Here is a 7,592-nt window from a genome sequence, read left to right as displayed (position 1 = left end):
CACAGGTATAGCAAATAATACTGCAGTTTTTTGCCTACATTCAGAATTGAAGGAAGTGCTAAACTTCAGGTGGATGTTGTGAAAATCATTTTTCTATTCAAGTTTGTGCATCAACCCCCAGTAAGGATACTAGTGCCTTTTGGGGGAAGAATGCCATTTCTGCCAAATGAACAGAGTATCTTGTACTCTGTGTGTTCAGAGCTCATAAGAACGTAGTTTGGTATTCAGGGAAATAAAAGTTGATGTTTCCATGTTGGCAGAGGAACACATGGGAATTGCTTATATGTCGAAGCTAAAAAATGATACAAATGAACTTATTTACAAAACAGAAATAAAGTCACAGACCTAGAAAACAAACTTATGGTTACCAAAGGGGAACGCGGGTAGGGGAGGGATAAAGGAGGAGTTTGGGATTAGCAGATACACACTAATATGTATGAAATAGATAAACAACAAGGTCCAACTGTATAACACAGGGAATTATATTCAATATCTTATAAAAAACTACAATGGAAAAGAATCTGAAAAAGAATATATATGTATATATATTTATATATATGTATAAAATATATATATACATATATATAACTGAATCACTTTGCTGTACACCTGAAACTAACATAACATAGTAAATCAACTATACTTCAATAAAAAAAAAGAACTCCAGGTTTGTGGACAGACACCTGCACGTGGGCATCTAAAAGGGCATCTGGATGCATGTAAAGGAGGCCCGTGGTCTTCACTCCTTGTTCTCTTCTCAAATTACTTTCCCAACTCAGTAAGGGTCACCCAATTATAAAATCCACTCACTCAATTATAGAAACCATTTACCCAACTGTAAAAACAATTCACCTGATTGTAAAACCCAGAAGCCTGGGAATCATCTTTAACTTTCTCCTTTCCCTCACCCTCATGCCCAGCCCATCACCAGGGACTGTCAGCGTCCCCTCTAAAAGTTTCCCCTGATCCATTCATTTCTATCTCCATTGCCATTTCCCAATCCAATCTCCATCATCTCTGACTTAGCCTCTTGGATTCCACTTTTCTTTCTCTGAAACTTGTTCTCCATAATGATTTTATAACACATTCACTTATGGTCATCTAATCTATGACAAAGGAGGCAAGAATGTACAGTGGAGAAAAGACAGTCTCCTCAACAAATGGTGCTGGGAAAACTGGACAGCTACATGTAAAAGAATGAATTTAGAACATTCTCTAATACTATAAACAAAAATAAACTCGAAATGGATTAAAGACCTAAATGTAAGACCTGAAACCATACAACTTCTAGAAGAAATAAAGAACACTCTTTGGCATATACTGAAGCAATATTTTTTTTGTTTTCAAAGGCAAAAGAAACAAAAACAAGAATAAACAAATGGGACCTAATTAAACTTAAAAGCTTTTTCACAGCAAAGGAAACCATCAACAATATGAAAAGACAACCTACTGAATGGGAGAAAATATTTGCAAATGATATGACTGATAAGGGGCTAATATCCAAAATCTATAAACAGCTCATACAACTCAATATCAAAAAAACAAACAACCCAATTAAAAAATGGGCAGAAGAACTGAATAGACATTTTTCCAAAGAAGACATGCAGATGGCTAACAGGCATGTGAAAAGATGCTAATCATCAGAGAAATGCAAGAGAAAGACAAATACTCTATGATGTCACTTATATGTGGAATCTAAAAAAAATGAAACTAGTGAATACAGCAAAAAAGAAACAGACTCACAGATATAGAGAACAAACTAGTGGTTACCAGTGGGGAGAGGGATGTGGGAGGGGACAAGATAAGGGGAGGGAATTAACAGGTACAAACTACCATGTATGAAGTAAATAAGCTACAAGGATATATTGTACAACACAGGGAACACAGCCAATATTTTATAATAACTTTAAATGGACCATAACCTTTAAAAATTGTGAATCACTATGTTATACACCTGAAATGTATATAATATTGTGAATCAACTATATGTCAATAAAACAAACAAACAAACAAAACTCACTTCAGGGTCGCCCCTCAAAAATTAGAATAAAATCCAAACTCTTTAACATTGTGTAAAGGCCTCGCATGGTCTGACTCTTTCCTACCTTTCAGATCTAAGTGTTTCTTTCTCACTCTTGTTTGGCGCTCCAGCTATACTGGCCTCCTCTCTGGTTCTCAAACACGCCAATCCTTCTGCTGCCTCCAGACATTTGCACATGCTATTTCCTCTGCCTAAAATGTGCTTTCTCTAGATCTTTGCATCACAGGATCCTTCTCACCCTTTGGGTCTTAGCTCAAGTAGTACCTTCTCACAGTGGCCTTACCAAACTGCTCTGATGTGGTGTCCACTTTTTCATTACTCTACTATGATTACTTTTAGATTTTAACATGCACACTTAAATGTATTGTTCTTTTGTTTTTTGAATTTTATTTTATTTATTTTTTTATACAACAGGTTCTTATTAGTTATCCATTTTATACATATTAGTGTATACATGTCAATCCCAATCTCTCAATTCATCACACCACCCCCCCCTTCCCCCCACCGCTTTCCCCCCTTGGTGTCCATACATTTGTTCTCTACATCCGTGTCTCAATTTCTGCCCTGCAAACCAGTTCATCTGTACCATTTTTCTAGGTTCCACATATATGTGTTAATATATGATATTTGTTTTTCTCTTTCCGACTTACTTCACTCTGTATGACAGTCTCTAGATTCATCCACGTCTCTACAAATGACTCAATTTCACTCCTTTTTATGGCTGAGTAATATTCCATTGTATATATGTACCACTTCTTCTTTATCCATTTGTCTGTTGATGGGCATTTAGGTTGCTTCCATGACCTGGCTATTGTAAATAGTGCTGCAATGAACATTGGGGTGCATGTGTCTTTTTGAATTATGGTTTTCTCTGGGTATATGCCCAGGAGTGGGATTGCTGGGTCATATGGTAATTCTATTTTTAGTTTTTAAAGGAAGCTCCATACTGTTCTCCATAGTGGCTGTATCAATTTACATTCCCACCAACAGTGCAAGAGGGTTCCCTTTTCTTCACACCCTCTCCAGCATTTGTTGTTTGTAGATTTTCTGATGATGGTCATTCTAACTGGTGTGAGGTGATACCTCATTGTAGTTTGGATTTGCATTTCTCTAGTAATTAGTGATGTTGAGCAGCTTTTCATGTGCTTCTTGGCCATCTGTATGTCTTCTTTGGAGAAATGTCTATTTAGGTCTTCTGCCCATTTTTGGATTGGGTTGTTTGTTTCTTCAATATTGAGCTGCATGAGCTGTTTATATATTTTGGAGATTAATCCTTCGTCCATTGATTCGTTTGCAAATATTTTCTCCCATTCTGAGAGATGATTTTTCATCTTGCTTGTAGTTTCTTTTGCTTTGCAAAAGCTTTTAAGTTTCAGTAGGTCCCATTTGTTTATTTTTAGTTTTATTTCCATTACTCTAGGAGGTGGATCAGAAAAGATTTTGCTGTGATTTATGTCAAAGAGTGTTCTTCCTATGTTTTCCTCTAAGAGTTTTATAGTGTCCGGTCTTACGTTTAGGTCTCTAATCCATTTTGAGTTTATTTTTGTGTATGGTGTTAGGGAATGTTCTAATTTCATCCTTTTACATGTAGCTGCCTAGTTTTCCCAGCACCACTTACTGAAGAGACTGTCTTTTCTCCATTGTATATCCTTGCGTCCTTTGTCGTAGATTAATTGACCATAGGTGCATGGGTTTAACTCTGGGCTTTCTATCCTGTTCCCTTGATCTATATTTCTGTTTTTGTGCCAGTACCATATTGTCTTGATCACTGTAGCTTTGTAGTATAGTCTGAAGTCAGGGAGTCTGATTCCTCCAGCTCCGTTTTTTTCCCCTCAAGACTGCTTTGGCTATTTGGGGTCTTTTGTGTCTCCATATTAAATGTATTGTTCTAATGTCTGCAGTTAAATAGTATCTCTGTAGCCTTCCATTAAACAATACAAAAAATGTAGCATGCTTTTATGTCTTCTGCTTCCTCTCCTTTCTCCACCTCCCATCTTTTTTTTTAAACACATTTTTATTTGCACATTTTTTTTTGGCCATGCCCCGTGGCATGCGGGATCTTATTTCCCCGACCAGGGATTGAACCCATGCCCCCTGCAGTGGAAGCGTGGAGTCTTAACCACTGGACCACCAGGGAAGTCCCTCTCCATCTCCCATCTTGATTTCAACTGGAATTTTAGTTTCAGATTATTTTCAATATTTTAACAAACAATTATTTAGACTTAAGAATAAATTTTTCTAATAGTTCATGCATGTATCTATTCCTCTGAGCTTCATTTTCTTTTTCCTGAAGTTTGTTTTCTCATCATTCTTTCAGCATGGATCTGTGGGTAATAAATTGAGTTCTTGGATGTAAAGGTGGATATATACATTTGTTAAAACATATCAAACTCTATACTTAAAATCTGCATATTTCACTGCATGTAAGTTAGAAATATAGTATTGGAAAAAATTTAATAGATGAATCAGTGGATACCACTGAGAACCCAAGCTGAAGAAATTTCTCTTAGAACACAGCACAAAGAGATAAAGAAATGGAAAGTATGAATATGAAGTCAGGAGAGAGAGAGAGAGAGAGGACAGATTTAGAAGGTGTAACATTCAATTACATTCAATTAATGGGAGTTTTAGGAGAAAAGGTAGTCTCTTGGAATGAGAACTGGAATGAAGGATATACTCAGAGAAATAAAGGAAATTTCCTAGAACAGAAGACAGATGGAAAGGGCCAACTGAGCAATATAAATATGTACTTTATATCCATATTTAGGCACATAGCAGTTATTGAAGTTAAGAATAGCAAAGCTGACGTGGAAATACTTAGGTGTCAGACGTGGTTTTACCCACTGGACAGAATGTAGTATGGACCATGTGTTCATCACAAATTTTTGAAAATTTCCTATGCACCAGGCATTGTGTCAGATGCTTAGTGATTTAGAAGCATGTGAGAGATGACCCTTGCCTTGAAGAAACTCTTTGTCTAGAAGGAGCAATAGACAGGTCAGTGGATAAGTGCAACCAAAGGCTGATAAATGGGAAAATGGAGCACACAGATACACAGATGGGGCAGCACCAGGGGTTAATCAGCCTGGTAAGGGGAGAACAATGTCCTAGCTAATTGAAGTGAGACATCTAGAAAGGAAAAATAACATGTAAAAAATTTTCTTTTCAGAATACAGTTCTTTAAATTGCTTTAGTAACAAGGTGTGGGTGTGAAAGGCTGGCAGTGGGGAAAGCACAGGTGTGAGGTGCGTTAGCTGCAGTCTCTAGTTACTCAGGTTAACGTGCAGTCGCTGGAGTGTTGCTCAGAGGCCCAAGTGGGTTTTGGAAAGCTTTCAATCACAAGCAACCATGAAGGTAACCGCAGACGAAGGGAAAAGATCTAAACATCTCCGGGCTTCCGCTATATCTGTGAGGGAAAAAAAGGGAAGGACCAAAGAATTTATGTGTGTAGAATTTTCATGGAAGAATACATTATTTCTTTTTTTTAATTGAAATATAGTTAGTTGATTTACAATGTTGTGATAGTTTCAAGTATACAGCAAAATGATTCAGTTATACATATATATATAAATTTCAGACTCTTTTCCATTATAGGTTATTACAAGATATTGAATATAGTTCCCTGTGCTTTAAGTAGGTCCTTGTTATTTATCTATTTTTCATATAGTAGTTTGTATCTGTTAATCTCAAACTCCTACTAATTTATCCCTCTCCCTACCCTTTTCCCTTTGGTAACCATAAGTTTGTTTTCTATGTCTGTGAGTCTATTTCTGTTTAGAATACATTATTTCTTCATAGAGTACTTGGACTTTACCTTTTATGGGTTCTATCTACAAAAGGGATAGAGAACAGGTGGGTAGGGTTGGTACTAAATGTGGAAAACCCTTTTCTGGCTGAAATCTGTAAGTAAGATGAGGTTTAGCTAAAATTTTCTTTGTTATTTAGCAGTTGATTTCTCAAAGAAAGATAACACTAATACTGAAGGTAATTTCAAGTTTCATAAAATAATTTAACTGGAGACAAATATCCCCAGATCTATTTATGCAAGGAGCCAGAGGCAATAACTGAGTAAACTGCAGAATTTGGATGAAACAGAAACGAGACTATCCTATTGGCTGCAGCTCATTACATAGATCCTAGAAATGCTGGTCGTATCACTGCTCATGCTTGCTAGAAAATGCTAAAGGGAACTAGATGTCTTAAATTCTACCTTTTAAAAATGGGTTTCTGGGCTTCCCTGGTGGTGCAGTGGTTAAGAATCTGCCTGCCAGTGCAGGTGACACGAGTTCGAGCCCTGGTCTGGGAAGATCCCACATGCTGTGGAGCAACTAAGCCCGTGCGCCACAACTACTGAGCCTGCGCTCTAGAGCCCACGAGCCACTACTACTGAAGCCTGTGCATAGCAACGAAGACCCAATGCAGCCAAAAAGAAAGAAAGAAAATTAAAAGGCAAGTTAGAAATTAGAAAAAAACAAACACAAAAAGACAAAACAAAAGTTGCCTTTTCTTTTCGATATCTGAGATCATCTTAGTGTTCTTCCTTTTCAGAGTTTTCAACATCTGGATTTCTTTAAGCAGTTCGATGAGTTCTTCTTTCAAATTAGAATGAAATTTGTCGATGGCTTCCTTACAAATTCTGAGTCTGTTTTTTGTTTATACTCTAAGGGGATGTTCTCAAATGCAGACAAAACAACATCTAACTCCATGATGTCACTGATTTTCTTTTAAACACCAAACAGGTACACAGTAGGAAGTATCCAAGTCTGTGACTTCACTTCTTGGTTTCTTCCTTTTGCCACGAAACATCTTTTTCTGAGTTTTCAGTTGACTTTCTGTTGCCAGGGTCTCTTTTTCAACAGAGAGCTCAGCACTAAGGGGTCCTATCTTTTTAGGCGTGACTGATTCAGCTGGTTTCTCTGAAAGCTCTGAAGATGCTGTAGCTGAAACAGCTTCATGTTGTCGTGTATTATGTTGTCTGCTGGTTTAACTTTTCTTCTTATATCACTTTCTTCAGTGCTTTCAGATTCATCACTAAGGGGCTTGAGTTTTCTTCCTGGCTTTTTTGCACTATTTTTTACAGACTCGTTTTCACTTGCTTCAATTTCAGAAGTGTCCAAACTTCTTTTCGCTTATTTTCCTTGAGAAGTTGAGGGGATAGGTGATCCACAGTGTTTGGAGAATTCTTCCTCGTCAGCATATATAGAGTGCTGTGTAGAGGAGGGTATCTTTCGTGGAGTGTGTTCTTCCTACAGTGTTCTTTGAACATCTCGTACCCGAGTGCCGCACTCGCCCCGGCGGGGCCATCCCAGCCCACCACTCTCTCCAGTCCCCTTTTTAAGCTAAAGTATTTTGAAGCAAATCCCAGAGAGTATGTTATTTTACCTGTAAATACTTCAGTGAAATCATGGCCATCTTATAGAGAATGAACTAGTGGCTATCAGTGGGGAGAAGGAGGAGGGAAGGGGCAAGATAAGGGTAGTGGAAATAAAAAGGGTTATTATGGGATTATATTAAATTATGTGTGTGAAAATTTTGAAAATTGTAAAGCATC

At 37.4% G+C, this 7,592-nt stretch overlaps 1 pseudogene; it reads right to left on the bottom strand.

The window, feature by feature from the left end:
* Positions 1–5,377: 5,377 nt before the first annotated feature.
* Positions 5,378–7,345, bottom strand: LOC133093072 (centromere protein U-like; annotated as a pseudogene).
* Between the last annotated feature and the right edge of the window lie 247 nt (positions 7,346–7,592).

The sequence above is a fragment of the Eubalaena glacialis genome, chromosome 6 (assembly GCF_028564815.1).
Source record: "Eubalaena glacialis isolate mEubGla1 chromosome 6, mEubGla1.1.hap2.+ XY, whole genome shotgun sequence".
NCBI classification, from domain to species: Eukaryota; Metazoa; Chordata; class Mammalia; order Artiodactyla; family Balaenidae; genus Eubalaena; species Eubalaena glacialis.
Note: the sequence above shows the minus strand (reverse complement) of the source record. Positions and strands in the feature narration are given on the sequence as shown.